This window comes from Rhopalosiphum maidis, chromosome 4 (genome assembly GCF_003676215.2).
Source record: "Rhopalosiphum maidis isolate BTI-1 chromosome 4, ASM367621v3, whole genome shotgun sequence".
Lineage (NCBI taxonomy): Eukaryota > Metazoa > Arthropoda > Insecta > Hemiptera > Aphididae > Rhopalosiphum > Rhopalosiphum maidis.
In genome coordinates, this window is record NC_040880.1 from 52,699,471 (window position 1) to 52,719,533 (window position 20,063).

The 20,063-nt window shown below is 28.6% G+C and overlaps 1 pseudogene; it reads right to left on the bottom strand.

Moving 5' to 3' along the window:
* Positions 1–6,327: 6,327 nt before the first annotated feature.
* On the bottom strand, positions 6,328–20,044 carry LOC113558206 (annotated as a pseudogene).
* Positions 20,045–20,063: the final 19 nt, after the last annotated feature.

A 20,063-nucleotide genomic window follows, 5' to 3' on the forward strand; every position in this document is an offset into this window, starting at 1 on the left:
CAGTAATAAAAAGTTTTAAAAAATATAAGAAACATATGATTGAAATAAATTTATATTAACCAAGATAATTTTGTATTTTCAACAATTGAATACCTAACATGAAATTGTATTTAATGTATAGTTAACTTATTACGTAATTAAATTTTAATGTAAATATATTCAAATTTAATTAAGTGTTTCAACTATATATAAATATAATAACTTGTATTTGCACATGTGCATACTTTAAATGTTTCTAAATATTAAATTTAGATTATTTCCTAGATTTTCTATTTGATATGATTTTCAATGATATTGGTTATAACCGATAATACTAATATATACATTTGGACAATCAATTAAATCAAACCAGTGTGTTTTATATATAATTATTTTTAATTGTCTATGACCAACTATAATAATAATTAGAGTTAATACTTTTAATAGCATTTTTATTTTCTTAGTAAAACAACAACAATTGTAACAACCTATCATTTAAATCGTTCATGGGGAGCCTGTAGCTATAACTGCTCTTTAATCCTTGCCTTTACCAATGAATCTTTATTTAGACATACTTAAAATTCACAAATTATTTTAGAATTAAACCATTATACACAAACTGCTAAAAAATACGTGTAAATGTGTAATACGCGTTTTCGTAAATTCATCTATATTCATAGAGATGACGAAATTGATGGATCAACAATTTATAAGTAGATTATCAGTTTATCACACATGAGTGCTATACATACATATTATACCATATACCATAATATATTTTATGTTAACTTCAGCGATCAAACATTCTCTACGATGACTAATCATAACTGACAATAGCTAATTAGGTTAAGCATTGCAGAAGTTTCCTAGAGAAATGACAATACATACTGAAATTACTAAAATTAAAAGTTAAAATATTAAATGTATTTATCTAAATATTACATAAATAACTGAAGAATATTTAAATCAAAATATTCATGTGCCTATTATGCTAATGTAATTGATACTAATATTTATCTATTTATTAATTTTAGCTATAACCAATATTATAGAAGTAGATAATTTTATTTATTTTAACAATGCATACCACTACGCACATTAGGCAAGTACGTGCTCTTTATGTCAAAATGAAAAAAAAATAATAAATTAAAATAATTCAGAACTTATTTAGTTAAAATTGTTATGTTACAATGACGTTGTTAGCCCAGAAACTTTACGGTTATCCAATCATTTTTAAAAACTATTTTTATAATTCACATAATATGTCTCCACACCTAAAAAAGTAGTAAAAATCGAAAGGTACTATGATTTGAAAAAATAGTACCTCATGATTGATGAATCGATTATCATCTTAAAAATACCGACAGTCTAATGACTTAACTAATTTATCAGTCAAAAATAAAATCAACTGATTAACCGACAATCACTGGTATCCACCGGTATTACTAACCTCGTCCAATCATTACCTTATTTGCCAGAATTTCTACAACATTGCCGGTAATAAAATATTATAAGTATCCATCTATTTATACAAGACATTTGACTATATAACGATTTAATAACGCACCTCACGCCGTTTTATGAATTCGAAATGATGTATTCGCGTTATTGTCGTACATCGGTTTTGTACCGTATATAACACCCATTATTGTATAATATAAAATCTACAGAACAAATGTTAATAATTGATGAAATATAATAATATAATATCCTATTTATACATCTGACAATGAAATTACCTGGTCGCATCAGTCAAAAACACTCGAAACACATGCATATTAATATTGGTGCAGTGTGATGTTAGCTTATTCTGAAACGACGAATTTCTATGGCAGAACGCAACGCACATATATAATACAACATCGTTATGGAATTATTTTTATTAACATTGTGGTCTCCATACCTATATTATAATGTTCTGGATTATTTACTAACACACCTCCCCCCATTTCTCCCAATTGTACAAATTTATTTTAAATTCATATTTTGGAATTTATAAATAAACTTAAGAGGACATATTTTCACATACTTGGATTTTTAGGTAATTTAAAGAATTCTTATGTAGACAATTTCTATTTTTTAAATACAATTTTCATTTTTAGTGTATGTACACTAAGACTAAATAGATCTAACTAAATAATTGATTTTTTTTTAAATTTTGAACAAGTAACTTCTGAGTAATTCAACTTTATGAGCTACAGATAATATAGTCTAAAATAATATGGATTGATAAGATATGGGCACTATAATAATTTGAATATATTAGCAATTAATATTATAAGCGTTGTACCAAAACAATTATTTATGATTTTTTAACAATTATCCTAGTATAGCAATATATACCTGTGAAACTAAATAATATTATTATAATACATATATAGGTAATATTTTTGTAAAGCAAATAGCAATACATCCATTTTAGATTTTATATATTTCCACAAAAAATCAATTTAATGACATAAAAATATCTAAATATATGTGGTCTTAAGTTTTATAAAATATTCCAAACATCTATACACCAAATAAAGTATAAAAGAAGAGGCAAGTGTGTTTGTTGAATTACCTAGTGTATGGCTGATATTGCTAAACAATTTAAAAATAATAATCGTAAAGTGGATATGGGCTTTTTCACGGATAATCTCATGTCGATGAAAAGTTCGGCTAACCATAGCTCGTTACATCTATAGGTGGGCGGTCTCCTTTTCGACCAAAAATTACAGTTACCTTTCGGCCAGAACAATTTCTCTAAAATTTACAATTATAACAACTGCACTTGACAATGTTTATAATTAATTTTAAATTAATTTTATATCAAACAAGGAACAACTCTGGTTTATCTATTTTTTTAAAAACTTACTATAAACGAAATTTAATGTACATTGAACTATTGAAGAGTATAAAAATATGAGTAGTAAAATTTGTCAAATAAAATTAGTTTTTAGTTTGACTAAGATAATATTATGTTAAAATATGTTAGTTCAAATTATTTTACTTTATTATATTTTCACGCATGCATTTATCAAGCAAACATCGTATAATAAAAAAAAAAATCTAATTTTAATTTTCGACATATTCATGAAGATATATTATTTTATTATCATAACTATTAATACATAAATAGTTGTTGTATTTTACTCAACTACGTCCATACTAACCATGTTAAAATATAAAATTTTAAAATAAATTATTAAATTATTTTTATGTATTGCAATTTATATTAATATCCAAAGCGATTATTTTAAAGCAATTCAATCTGAAGCGGATTGAACTTAGTGTGTAGAATTGTCATGATTTGTTTTGGGGAAATTTAATTTACACACACAATCCTATCATATTGTAATGACTTTATTTATTTAACCATCTGTTTTTAGGCTAGCCCAGCGTCAACTTTCCTTCTTAAAGAGCAAGTTGTATTTCAATATTATGAATATAATATGAAGCAGAATATTCGATTAAAAATGTTGATAATATATAATATATACATGAATGTATTGTATTTATATCGAATATCGAATGAATAAGAGAATAAGTGAAGTAGCAAGGCCAAACTGGGTAATAAATATTTGTTCCCCACTACTGTGATGAAATGGCGGAGAATTATACGCATTATACGTTATACATATATAATATACACTGTATGATGTTATATAATATTATGCTGAAGTGTCGTACCGCCGTGAAAGTGTGGGTCGATTAATGTCACGACAAAAGACAAACGATCTCTGCCGACGACGAGACGCCAAAAGTCAAAAGCGCGCAAGAAAGGTACGTAAAAAATACTCGGGCTTTTGTAGCGAATATATAAGTTGGGTATTCAGAGAATTTCACCTCGTACGTTTCGTATTTTAGGCGAACATTTCCAAGAGAAATCTTATCATCTCAGTCGTATTTTCTTGACATAAAATAATAATTATTATTATAATGATATTTGTATATTGTATGCCGTAAATTTCTATAATTATACATTTTCTTTTCAAGTTCATATGTACATCATAATATATATATATATATATATATATTATATATATTATTGTATATTATATTTTATTATATGCCTACTTGCATTTTCCTTAATTGAACCCAAATAATATTCTCCCGAGTCTTTCAAAAACTCAAAAACGACAGTATGATGGTAATTATTATTGCGATAAATCTGAACGCTATAAAATATTATGGAGTACGCTGTCGGAGTGTACACACGGATACCTACGTATTTATTATATTTACCTTTATTAATTGCGCGCCCCGCAGTGAAGACAAAACATAAATTAACAAAAGTAAGTAAGCATCGCTATAACAGTTACAAATAATAATAATAACAATATTATAATAATAAACAAAAAGGGGTAACTAACTATATTATAATTATGAATAGTTTTGAGCCTTGATCCTTGTAGGTACAAATAAATGTTAAAATATTGACAACATATACATATTGCATTTACTGGAATAATATATTGACATTATAAAAATTAGATCAACATTTCAAAGATACCCACGAGAACGACGCAATTAATATAATCTTTGTAGTATAATAATATGAACACTTACTGCAGAACTATTTACCGTATTTCGCACTACTTATTTTATATTTTATTTACATAATACAATCCATTTTGAATTTAACATTATATATTATGCACATGCACGATGCTCCGCATATAGTAATGTGCAATTATGAATTAATATTATGAATTTCAAATAACGGTTAAGTTCTGGTGCGAGAAATCCGTAAATCAGAAAGATGTGTAAGTACTTACGTCTTACGTAGGCATCTCAACGCGCTGCCCTAAAAAAATCTTCGAGGAAACGGCTGACACGTATTTTTTTGAATAAAAGCGAGCGGACTACGATTACGTGTTGCACAAATGAACGGCACATAGAATACTGTGATTTCTGTAGTAATATTGTTGATCGAGTATTGCGAATTACGCGGAACATGCGACACAGAAAAACAAGAGTTATTATAGAATTCCGATAAGAATGACCGCAGAAAAATATGTTGCGGTTCCCGCCGCCCGCGAGTATAGCATCGACCATACTGTATTCAAATGATACCGTGGTCATGGTTACCTTTGACCACGGTATCTTTCGATTTTTGTCCAGTTTTTTAAACGGTTAACTTATGAACAGATAACCGTGATAATATAACCGCTGTCTAACTTAAGAAAACGCGGTCTTTGGCATTCTTCTCCGTATCCACGAAGCCGTTTAATTTTTGATAAATACGTCTTCGCTTCGTCGTCTGTCAGTACGTATTAATTACGTAAAGAGCAGTTCTACTAAATTCCAACGAAATAAGTCTTTATTTTCAAGCTTCGTCATTTCCTGTTAGAAAGAACACATCGCACAGTTTCCCGAGGATTATACAAGGGTAGCACGCTAAGATAAGATGCACATCATGTCACATTATCCTTGTAGTATGCCTGTGTGCCTTGATTGAGGGAGAGAGTGTGGATTGGTTTGATGGATGTATCCATGGGTTTCCCGCCATTAGTTTGCTAAACTAAATTATAACAGTGATTTTATTATAATCTAAATGCACACCTAACCTTTTCGACATTTTTCCTAGATTAAATAGCATTTTTACGACCAAGTAAGTATTTTCAAAATTATTGACAGAAATAGAAAAAACTGTATATTTAACAAATTAAAAATAAAACTAGCAGTAATATCTGATTTCGCCGGAAAAAAATTAAAAACTTTAAAATAGGGCGTTTAATTTATATTGGTTTGAATGTACCACAGCCCACGGTCAAAACAGTTTCGGTGTACCTCGCTCTGTGGACAAGATCTCACAACGATGGAAATCCATCTGTAGCCTATATTATGATACGTATACCTATATATATTTAATTTGGATCTGTGCAGTCATAGAATTTAAAATTACATTGATTTAGCGCCTACTAATTAATATTTTTTGGCTAAAATGGACTTTACCACCCCATGCAAATTATTCGATTTTTTTTTTTGTAACTTACTAATATTAACTGTGTAAGAACAATGGTGCAATCAGAATTTGTCAGTCAGACTTAGTTTCAAAGTTATAGCCTATGATAGTTAGCAGTTTTGCATTTTTTACGCGTGAGCGCAACGCTACGTTTCACGATTTTTTCTTTTTTTTCTCGAAACTTACGTTTATTAATGAGTATTATTTATTTTTACGCCTATAATGCCCTATATTGTTGTTGTTACTTACTTGCGTTAGTCACGCACGGTGCCAATCAAGTTAATTTTGAATTAATAAATATTAGTATTTATATAGATTAATATTAAAACACACAAATGCTTTTAATAATATAATGAGTTTATTAATATCTATTAATTATTTATTATATAATATAATATCTAAATGTAGGTTTCGTTTTCACTTACTTCATCCTCATTATCGTCACTATCATTAGTATCATTATCAGCGTATGCGGCTGTAATCGGGCTGTAAAGACTACCTCCAATTCTTAAAAATTCAGTAAATGGATCAATATTTAATGCCTTACATTGTTTTAAAAACATAAATTTTGAAAGGTATCCAGCTATAGATGTTTTTTTTTTTTTTTATTATATTGGGGCAGTGAATATTTTGCATGTCACCATAGTCCCTCAATCGTGTTAGTGTGTTGATTATTATCTGGATCTTTAAAGTTAATACTGTGATTAATTTTATATTCATACATATTTGTAAAATACATATTTTCCAGCAATCAGAAATTATTGTAGTATTTAGTAGAATCCAATCTTTAATAATTTTTAGTAAAGTTTCTTTATCCTTTTTTTTAACTGGGACTAAAAAGCATCGATTAGTGCCCCGCTCAATGCTTCCAAATACCCACTGGCCTTTTACATGATGGCCTCTATGGTATTTACGTTTACCAAATTTGCTTCATCAATTTCTACCTCAACAAATTCACCTCCTATTTTATTTTTCTTTAAAAGCATATGGTCAAAAGTAACCTCACGACAAAAATTAGCCCAATCAACCATCGTATGTCGACTTATGCTTAGTTCTTCCATAATGAACGTCCTAACATCTGATTGGTTTGTTTTATCCACAGATAAGTTAATAAAATAATTTTGGCAATTGATAATTGTGAATTTGAAAATAATGTGTTACTTCTTATGGAAACATCGTATTCATATCTATTCGATTTCTTATGTCGATCCGTGTATTTTTCACGGAATCTAGAAATATATGTAATACATACATAATATCACTATAGAAGTTCATATGTTAAATAATTTCATTCAATATGTGTATATCTAATTTACCTCCAAGAATATGCGTCTTTAACATGACTTCGTTCTACGAGTCGTAATTTATGCCCTCTAGGACATAAATAGTCACCTTCTCTTGGAACAAGACCCCAATTCTGAAGCTGCTTGACAATATTGGAATTGAGAAGATCACTTAACTCACAGTTAAAAATTTTAATTAAATTATATGTTTCCATGTTAAATAAAAAAAATCTAGTATTCAAACACGAAAGGTCAACTTTCCTAGAACACAGCATTTGGTGAAATGACATTTTATTTGTATATAATTAATATCAAGTTTCCCTAATAATATAATAATATAATCTAAAATCGTATTTTTAATATTAATTATTATCTAAAATCGTATTTATAATTAAATGATTATTCTAATTAAATTATTATTAGGTATAATGTGAGTATTTGGATACACCAAGTTAGGTTAGGTTATTAGGTTAGGTATTTCTACTTATGTAGACAAAGGAAGTGACAACTTGTACTAATTTAAATGTCAATGTTACGAGAGGTCCGGAGCACCTCGAGTTGTGCCTTGTGCAACCGAAGCCACTATACACTTATGTTACTTTTTATTTGACCACCGAGTCTGGCGTACGTAGCTGGTAGGCAAAAGGAGGTCCCTTAAGTTTGGTGATAGGAGTCGGTAGGCAAGGTAGCTACTATACTTGTTTTATTAAGATTAAGTTATTTTTTTAGGTCACTTACTGCCCCCCCACCACAGGTTAGCTATTTTAGTCCCGGGAGGTTTGTGGGCCGAGCCCCCATCTAACGAGAGGTCCGGAGGACCTCGAGTTTTGTGACCGCAGCCGGCAGGCGAAGGGAGTCACTAAAATAAATACTTATATTATTCATAATTCATAATGAAATTTAAGTATATAACTTAGTTAAGTTAAGATTATTCTCCTGACCAATAAATTCTGATTGCATCGCCATTCTTAACTCGTTAAATTTCATAAGTTTCCAAAAAAAAGAACATCAATATTCGTAATAGGCGCAGTAAACTATAGTGAGCGTGTATGCGTAAATAACGCAAAATTACTAACTTCCAAATGCCATAACTTCGAAACTAAATCCAACCGACAAATTTTGATTGAACTATTGTTTTTAAATAGTTACTAAGTTACTATAAGTAAGTTCAAAAAAAAAAAATCGAAAAATTTGCATAGGGTAGTAAAGTGCATTTGTTCCTATTTTTTTACTTAGTCTTTAGAGTGATTTTAATGAAATTGATTTGTCCGATTATCCCTAATAATGTCCTGGTAGTTTCGATGTATTTTTTACAGTAGCTTAAATACTCGTTCTGAATAGCGTAACTGACACTCGACATTTCACTGTTTTTTGATTTGTGGGTTTCTTTACGGCGTTAATGAATTAATAGTGTTTATGCATTTGGACCCCCTTACGTTTCATAGAACTAAAAGTGGTAAACAGTTAATTGTTGAATCATATTTTCATATTCATCATATTATTAATTAGAACCAGGTTTATTCTAAGGATTGAACTATCCAAAATTTGTTTATTCAAAGGTAACTTGACCGGTTACTGCAGGGATGGTGACGATGTAGTCGTCTTGAGCAACAGCTATGCAAAAAAAAGGTGTTTTACATTTAGGATAACAAATAATGTGTCCGATTTGTGTGGAGATTTTTGTATTACCAGTTTTCATTACTTGGTTTTAGTTTTCATATTTGTACACCGCACGAATATGGTGACTCGTATTTGGTAGTATCACAAAGAAATTTCTAATTAGATAGACATCATATTATCACCGGTATCATAGTATACCTATACATAATCTTATTGCGGATTAAGACGACGACATATACGTATCCGAGATGATATACAGTACTCTCAATGCGATCAGCATGGAATTGTGATTTTTAATTAGCTGTGAGGACTTAACTTGATAGCTTGATTTCATTGATTAATAACATGTTGACGTTCATTTCGTTGTATGTGCGTAGAGTTAATTTATTTTTTATTTTATGCCATTTGTGTTTTAGTACAATCTATGTAGAGGAGTGGAGGGTGAAGCGAGTTATTGTGGTTTGATAGGAGAATCACGAATACAATGGTACTAGTTATTACTAATCCAAAACTGTCTAAGGTAATTATAGAGATATCGGTAAATATTTGAACATTATCTATATTTATAGAGATTTTTGGTTGAATAATTGTTCAAGATATAATATGATTATCGTTTATCGCGATATTTCGAGACCAGGTTCGACGACCTTTGTACGCAATAAGCTCGGCAAGCTCAACCGTCGTCCTCTCCTCACTTAACTGTACGACAACCGTGAATATCCACCTACGCATGAAGTACTATCTGTTCTTCCGCGACCGTCGTACCAGACATCGCCTTTGTCGCGTGTGCGTGTTTTTTCGTTGTGGGCCATTTTGTGCCATTTTTTGTATCATTCGGCGTCGTTGACGTATGTTTTATTAAAAGCATTTGCGGACCTTTTAATTACTATTCAATATCTTGTCGTGCGGGATATCGCCGCTGTTGTGCGTTGTGCGTGGACGCATTACTCGTTTTTGGCCGTGTGAGTCGTTGATGTTTGGTACCGCGTATTAATTAATTGCCAGGTCGTTACGTCGTCTACGCTACTATTATTGTGTCGTTGTGCGAGACGTCATCATTACCTTTCGTTTCGTCCCTTTTCGAATCACAAATCCGTGAAGTACGTAAAAAATATCACACAAATTTGTGTGTCAATGATCTATCTAGCACCTGTCACCTAAAATAGAGTGATATCAGGTCCAATAATTAAGCGCAGCCAGTCTAGTGGTCACACTGTGAGGGACTCAGCTGTCGGCAGAAATTAGGAGTTTGGTATCGTTATTTTGTTTTTGTATACTATCCGTGATAACTGTGATATCGATCACGTTCAATATTATTGTTTCTTACCAAATTGTTAATTATTATAATATTTTACTGTTTCTTTTATTTTGGCACCCGTATTTATTTTTATTCATATTATTCATATTGTGTTTGTGTATTTTATACGACGAGTTTTATAATATATACTTGTAGCACGACGGTACATATAAATTAATTGGTTTGTTCACTTAAATATTGGTCACTCGCTCCTTGTACGATTGTTTATTTTATACTCTGAGTTTTCTTAACTTGCCATCCTAGGCCAACAGCCTTACGTGGGAGACTGGTGGTACAGTAGTTTTTTTTATTTAAGACGGTATTTACATAAGATCTTTAAATCGTATTTAATATGGTCACTGTCCTTTCATCCAATTCCAATACCGGTTACCATATTTTACGTCAAATACATTTATTTCAATTCCGTTCGATTACATCGTTTAAAATCAAATTCAAAATGCCCAGAATCTATAAATCACATCTCACCGACGTACTTACATGAATATACACTTGAGTTTCAAATAAAATACAATAAAATTTAATTTTTAGCAACATATAATATATATTATTACATATTAAAACATTTATTGATGGAAATAATCATTAAAACGGTTATCAAGGTGCAATAATAATATAATAACTATGTACTCGTACAATTCCCATTAATGTCACAAATAAGTTTAAGTCGAATAATATTGCACTTTGTTTAGTGGTCGATGAACGATGAACATACATTATACGGTTTCAAATTGCCTACCATAGGCCACCTTTTATTTTATCATAAACAATTGTTCTAGACGTCATACTATTTAGATACGAAGTACCTATGTCAAATATAAATAGTTTCTGTAACATTATTATTGTCACTTTAAGAGCAGTATAGCGTATGGTCGACGGTAGTCCGATTAAAGTCAAACTTTTATACGAATTCATAAAAGAAAGGTATAACAATAAGTATTATATATAACACCACACCTTGGTAAAGACAAATCAAAAAAGTTTTGGCACAATAAACTAAATACAACAAGGTGTACAATTTGCATTGAACGCTAGATGAAAGAAGAATATACGAACCTAAATATAGAATGTATAAGCCAAATAATGTATTATAGCGAAAATAATTCATGGTTTGAATTGTAAAATTCTGAATTTATTGTGTTATATTATATAGTATTTTAGTGCTAGAGAAATGTGTGGTTTTTTAATAAAAATAAAATTTACAAAGGTTTTAAGTGCTCTATACTTATATTTATTTTTTTTTATATACATTACTGTGGTTTTTTTCTATTTTAATGTACTTGAAAGTTTAATTTATCTTTTATCTGTCTATACTATTTTATGTCTTACTAACTTTGCCTACGGGCATAGGTGCAAATGACAATGGGCGTGGTCTATCCAGTCATATTATTATCCTGTGCTTTTGAAAACTTCTTAGAAATTGATTTACATATATTTTTCCATAGTTTTTATATTCTAAAACAAAACTGGTAATTTTAAAATGTTTTATCAAATAAACATGAATATTGTAACTCAAAAATCTTTTACTAAGTATAATGTAGCATTGCAGGGCTAATTTTTGCTTTGACATTTATATCTCAGAGGAATCTATTGTTTTTATTATTTTATTATAATTGATATCCCCTTTCCATTCAAAAATATTATACTCATCAACATCACCGGCACTTATGTATTATGTTTTGACTTTAGTCTTTAATATAAGTAAATCACAAGCAAAGCAATTTTTAGTAAATATATAATATTATGTGTTATTATTATCAAACCACGACGCAATAGTATTGCATTCTATTCACCTTATTTTCACTGTTTACGTTTCCATCAAAATATCAAGTATATATAATAATTAGTTAAAATCGTATTTATTTATTACACATGCGTGCTTCGAGCTGGATGTTGTTCGTATACATATATATATATATATATATATTACGAATAAGAATCACTTTCTAATCTCGTGAACACATGCTCCACGCACTGATAACATACATACATGTATATATATTATATATACATACATTTATACATACATATATACGTGAATACATATATACCGTGAGAATTCGCAATGAACAGTCCCAAGTGCTCCTGAGGGACACGATTTATTTCATCGTCACACATTGACAGCGGCAGTTACGTTAAAATATTAGCTCCGAAAACAGTTTACCGAAGTGCTTGCTCGATGCTATAACGCGTAATTCGTTCGTTGCACGCGACGTTGTTGATGATCTTTTCCAGTCCTAAAAACCGACTAGCCATATACGCCAAGTATTGTCAATATATATATATATATATACACGAACAAACGACGAGCTTCGCACGTATACAATATTGGTTTTCGAAAAATTTTACTCGACCACGGTGGTGTGTGATCGCGACAAGCTTAAAGGGCGCGCACTTGAGTGTGTGTATGTGTGAGACGAGTGTGTGTACGTGTACAACCCATAGTCATACATATATATATTTATATTGTAATAACTAATAATAGAAAACGCGAATCGTAAATCTAATAGATAACCCGAAAGTCGGTCACAAGTCCAACGACGTGCACAATATTGCCCTGGGATGAAATATCACGTATGATCGTGTTGTTATTATTATTATTAATAATAATAATAACGATTTTTTACTAGCAGCCGAACGGTTTATAATTTCTACCGTTTCAAACCGAAAAAAACACAATGTCGTCTTTAACTAATAAAATTGTTTTGATTCTCAATCGTTGATAAGTTTCCAAACTGAAAAGCTGTGCACATTATTAAAACGATAACGTTTGATTGTTTGTTAGATACTTTTACTGATGCAATTTATAATCATAGAAGAATTTAAACTGGTATCCTTCGACTATTAAATGTGGTAAAAACTTGACGAACATTATGATAATTTCACTATATACGTGTTTACTGATTGGTGTATATTATATAAAAATATGTTCGCTTACAAATCTATATAATAAAGGTACACAATAATAATATTACGGCAGGTTAAGTAAAGTTGTCATTGGATTGCATAGATAGTGTTATACTTATTATATATTTTATTTCACGCAAAAATATAGTTTACTGTGCGCAAAGGGGATTTTACATTTTACCCGTTCACATAATAATATATATTATATATAGGAACCTCCGGTTACGCATTTATAGGGTATAGTACTATAGTACCCCAGGTACACATTTATTTAGTTATAAATGGTTCGACCGATTTTATAACACAGCGACTTCTTCCTCATTTAGTTGTGTGGAAATAGTAAAAATACAATAAAAATATATAGAGTTTTAAAATTATAATTGAAATAAAATAATTTATTATTTTATAAAATATTTAAATATTCTGCTGCCGATATCAATATTGACAATAATACATTGCGTTATCGTCCAACTATATATCTTAAAGTTACTCCATTGAGTACATATTTTTTAAGAAATTTATTACAAATATGTCAAAACGGTAGACTTATGCTAAAATCAAAACGATACATCATTGATTGGATAGAGATGTATTATACGTGTATACGATAGGTTCCGAATTCAGAATTATTCCATATAATCTCCCGATTTTTTTTTATACACAAAAACATAGTTGAAGAAAAGTATCGCTGATAGCTTTGGCGGGCGAGGTTGGGCCAGTCGTGGTATCGAAAACGAATAATGTTTGTTACAATTCGGCGTTTAATAAATACATATACAACCGACGAGCATAAAAGGACTATAAAACATACAATATATTACATCGGTCGTTATTATATATATAATAATATAATAATATTATTATGCGTTTGCGAATAAATTATGATGACTGTTCGCCCATTATTATTTCTTATATTATTGAATTATTGCGTCTATATAATATATAGACGCACACACTGCAGGCTGTCGGTTCTCGGTACCGAAATCGTTTTCTTATTCATAATCGATGCCTCGCACCCCGTACAATAATGTATAATACCGCGCGTGTTGGCGAAAATAATATATGATTATATAATATTATTACATAACATAACATATAATTTAGACGCGTTTGATGGACGGTGCATTATTATCGGAAGTAATTTCACATGTGTATTACACTGCTGGTGTTTGATTGGAGTCGACGTTTTCAGTAGTTTCGTCAGTTCAAATGGAACGCCGTGTATAATAATGAAAGCCGACGTACGAGTGACAACCTACCGAATCTGACCACAATATAATCATTCTGTTCTTGACGTACACCGTAATCGAGTTCGTGTGTATGTAAAAATAAATAAATAAAAATGTGAGTGAATGAATTATTTATGAGGTGAACCGGGAAAAATATTAGGAAGGTCCGAAAACAAGTGTCGCGCGCCAACTCAATCAATTTTACCGAGTCAACGATTTCTGATGACTAAATAGTATTCAGCTCAAAAAGTTGTAAGTGGATTGATATTGCAATAATAAGATGTAATATTATTCAACAGTAAAAATTACACGAGTTCGAGTTATACATAATACTTAATTAATATGACTTATCCCCATCCTGGCTGAATTTGGATGATTTTGGACCCCTAATATATCACTATAGTGCTATATATGTGCCCATTATCTAGGCCAACAACCATATAATTTACACATTCGTGGTGGTTTTTGAGAAAAAACGTATTTATTCTGGAAAATACATTAATTCTCAGAAAGAATAAATAATAAACCTGTGTACGTGCATAGTTTTTAGAGCATTTCTAAAAATTAACACTTATTGATTTATCAATGTGTTGTATAAATAAAACATAATGCAAATTTATATTATAGTTATTTGTTTATTTTACACAGTATTTTCCACTAGGCGTTTATATGATCGTCTAAAAACCAAATTGAAAAACAACGGTTTCTATTATTTTTTTTTTTTTTTTTGTAACTGAAATTTTAAAGTACCCACTTGATACTTTCCAAAATCACTTATAATATAATTATCTGTAAACAATAATATATTCAAAATATTTAGACTAATTATTTTAAACTAAATAGTTTAAATATCACGAATTTATTCATATCAATCTACGATACTAATTTATAAGCAATATGTTCGATAAAAATTGTTTTAACAAACCTAGTTAAAGCGTTTTATATATAATACAATTTAAACATGGGCAAAACCGCAGGTCATATTTCATAAATTCATAGTATTATAATAATGTTATAAAACCTACATTTATAAATTAGCTTAAGTGTATTTAAAAATATTTATTTTATATACGCATTTTTTTACTCTTAATAATCTCGAACGATTTATTAATCCATAAATGTAACAATGGTCGTAAAACGTTAAACGTAGTTATTATTAAGTATCGCGGAATTGTTGTTTGGACACCATATACCTGTTTACTGTTTTTTATTAATTAGCAATTAGCACACAGAAACGTATTTTGCTATACACAAAACGAAAAACGACCACAATAACTTCGACAAACATAAAGTGTACTGTTTAAATTACAATAATACTAATTGTTAAGTACTACTGATATCGACAATTTTCGTAAATTAAATTAATCATTAATACCTATTATAAATATGATTTAACAATGGCTTGTAGAATGTAGAGTTAAATGCATTAGTTTGTATTATAGAACAGTTCAAAAATTATATATATTAATAATTACATACATGAAATTGTATGTATAAATATTATCGTATCCATGGAGTTTTATTAACATCGAATTTAAAACTATTATTACATTATTTAAACAGTGTTATTATTTTCTAAAACATTCGTGATAGCAACATTTTTTTATTTGTCATTTAATGCGTTATTATTATTTTTTTTTTTTTAACACTTGGATGGTTTTTTTTTTATAGAAATTGTATTATGTATTATATATCTTAGATGCTTTACGTTATATATGATATATTATGGAAATAAGTACTACATATACCATATTGTTACTATATCAACAAATATTTGCTTGTTAATTCAACCTGTATATTTGTTAAATGCACTGGTATATTTTTCAGTCTGCGTCGCTAGTACATGATGAAGTTTATTTGTTAAACCGCGTTTACCTTTACAGCGTTTCCGTGTAAATATTATTTACCTGACTTAACCTAGGCTAAGTCTGTAAATGACGTCCTTTGTGATAGCTTCAATTTTATATACATAATACAATCTCTTTGTTGGCTTTCTAATCAGTGTTTGAAATCATTTATTAAACAGATGGATTTTTGATGAATTTAAAAACCGAATACGAAACGATTTATGTGAAAGACAGACAAAATGATATTGGTATCATAAATGAACATACACCGATCGTATTACAAAATCAGCTATATTTATAATTTAATTAACAAAACCAATCGTTTTATAATACCTATTGTTTGATCAAAGATTATATTTTACAAACAAAGTGAAATATGTGCCATGAACGCGATTTGGAATAATTATCAACCCATTATAATTATTAATATGAAAACTACATCCATAAATCATTATCGGCCAAATGAATATTTTTATATAATTTAATAATTTATCATATTATAAGACAATATTCTACATAAAATTTTAAATAAAATGTTTTCAAAGTATTTCAAAACATTATTTCATTTTTGAAAAATATATTATACTTATAATAATATATTAGCTTTACCTAAATTCTTGTTTGTAATTTTTACCGTGGTATATATTATTATAGTATTATACATTTTAGATTATACCTAGTTTTCAATTTGAAAATCATACTTAAGAATCAATTTTACATTTTGTGGTTATAAAATATTTAATTTTATTCTAAATTATGTAAATATACAATAAAGTAGATACCTATTATATCTATTTCTATTGTCATTATCATATTTATCGAACTGTGATCGATCAAAATCGATGTGATTAGGTTTAAACAATAATAAGAAAACATATTAATAAACATAATAAGAAAATGGCATGCTCAAATTAAAATAAATAGAAAACCAATTTTTAGATTCTGAACGAAGTGATTAATGTATTTTAAATTAATATTAGTAGTGAATGTAGTGTAGATCCCTCGTACTAAAAATATTGTTGCATTGTGTGAATTGGACCATATAATATACTATATAATCGGTAACCACTATCTAGGTATACAGAGCGAAAAAGTCAAAGTACTTACCAAAAGTCAAAAACGGAAATGTCCGCTTTTACGACTTTGTGACTCCCCTCTATTCTTTATCAGAAACGATTATTTATTTGTGTTTTTTTTCTTCAAAATCACACTACTCCTTTCCAATTTCTACTATATTTATATTATAATATATAACAGTATATATTTATACAGTTTATATTTAGTCATGTTTTGGTTTTTTCCCCTCCACGTGTCTAAACGAGAGATTTTTGGCGATAATGAAATCGAGACTTTTAACTTTCATAATAAAATGGCGTCGATTATATGCCGTGATAGGGGAAACTTTCGGTTTTCTACTAAACGAGCAACACCGAGTGGGGGATAAGAGGAAGAAACAAATGTTACTAAATACTTTCCTCTCCCTCGCGTGCGCCTTTTTCTTTTGCTCTACATTGCGCTTGCGTAGACTCATTTATATTATTATATATATATATATATATATATATATATATATATATTATATATATATATATTATATATCCGCTATACGCACTACATTGCACTGCACTACACTACACTAAACTACACTGCATTGCTCTACACTACACTGTCATGGACAGCGTCTGGGAAACGTGTCACTGACGATTAAGTTTGGCAATATACGGATTGCGTACTCGGCGGTGGCGTCGGTTTTGATACACGCGGGGCAACAGATGTCCCACCGCATTCAGTTTGATCGCGTTTCGCGTGCAGCCGCGAAAACTTCTTAATGAAATTTTCATAATAAACGGGGTCCCCAGTGTTTTTTACTGGTATGGAGGGTGGAAAAGACCTTTGGAACAACGAAAACTTAAAAAATAATAATAATATACAAATATATATATATGAAATGAAATACGCGCACCCTCGCTTTCACCGTTCGTCATAAATATACAAAGTACATATTATAAAATATTGTTCAAAATAATATATCGTATAAAATCCGGTTACAGTTAATTAGTTTTTAGTCGAAGATTGAACGTAATCGATTGAGCTGAAGTTAAGTTCTTTTTTTATTGGAATAACCCTGGTTATTGAAATACGGTTATAATTTATAATGCCGGAAACTTAGTTACACGCGGTGATATGTTAATGGGAAAATATTATGACTTAGATAGTTAGATGTATTAATTTTTTGATGTAAAGGTATGATTCAATAAGGTAAGATATATGTGTCATATAATGGTTGTTACACAATATTTTCTTTTAAATTTAAAGTTAGTTTTGAACAAATAAAATATTTATAACTATTATAATATGGTGAATCAATCCACCAATCGCAGTGCACTTTAAAAGTATCACAATATAATTTTAAAGCATTATTCTGTTATCATTTGTTTTTACAAACACTAAGTATAATTTTTAGACAAAACTGTTAGCTTGAAATAGATTTTAATTTGAAAAAATAACGTTGGGTAGATACATCGATATTTGAAAATATATTCATATATAAAAGAATAATGGGAACATATTAATAATTAATATGTATCTTATGTACTTATATAAATTAATGTTTTACTAATAGTGTATATTTATTATTTTTTAAATTAATTTCATTTTTTAGTTTGAAAACTTCCTTAAATAGCTATTAGCTGTTCAATTATACTAAAACTGTTACTCTAATAATAAATTCCTAAAAATAGTTTTTTATAAAATGAAATATATTTTTTTTATGAATAAATTCATAAAATATAATGATAAAAAAAATTGATTATTTTTTAAATCTTTATTAAAATATGTACTGATAAATATTATTAATTTTTTTTGAGACGCTTATCATTTTTTGAATAACAAGAATAACTATTCGAATATTTATATTGGATTTAAAACTACATGGTTTTTATTTAAAAAATATATATATGTTTGTGTACTTCTCAAAATACGAAAAAAGAATGTTTTTCTTTAATATGTCTATAACAAACCTGTCCACACCAGCTGTGCAGTATGATTTGTACAAAATCTAGTTAGGTGCAAAAAAAAATAATAATAAATCCGCAAAAGATATAACCACGGGGAATCTATGAAATTTAAATCTCACATTCTTTTAAGATACTTTAGAAATTAGAAAACATATAAACAATTTTATATTATTCTGCTGTGATTTTATTATTTTGGTAAATATAAAAATATACTTCTTATATTTTTATAATAATAATAATTAATTAATAAACAAAAAAATAAAATATTATTAATTATAAATTCAGATTGATATGAACATTTTTAATTTTCATTAACAATAGGTACATACGAACTATTCATGTAATAACAATTAAATATATAATTTAAATACCTATTACTTGTAAATAACTTATAAGTGCCTACTACATCAGTATTAAATAAGTATAGTATAAGAAAGGCACAAATTATAAATTATGAATTGTGGTAGCTGAAAATATCAACCAATTATATTGGTCATACTCAATAATAAATTAAGTTTATATAAAACTTTAAAATCTCAAACTCATAATTGATAGTATTGTCTCATTAAAAAATCATAAAATAGGTGTACTTCACCAATCACAGACAGAAAAACAGACAGAATATTATCACATATTAAACGAAACTGATTATAATCATTATAATGTTATAAAATATAGTTTAAGATGATCTAGAATCTAGATTAATATTATTATATGTTTTAAATTGTTATTATTTATAAAAAAGTGTATATTAAGTACCTATATTTTATTATTTTTATTTGTTTACTTAATTTGTATTATTTGAATTCATATATATTTAAATTATCCCCTAGGATTTCTGAAATTAAAATTAAAAGGTTTTTAAAATTAGAAGAGGAATTCCACTTACCTTGTCATCTCAATTTTAACCAATGAA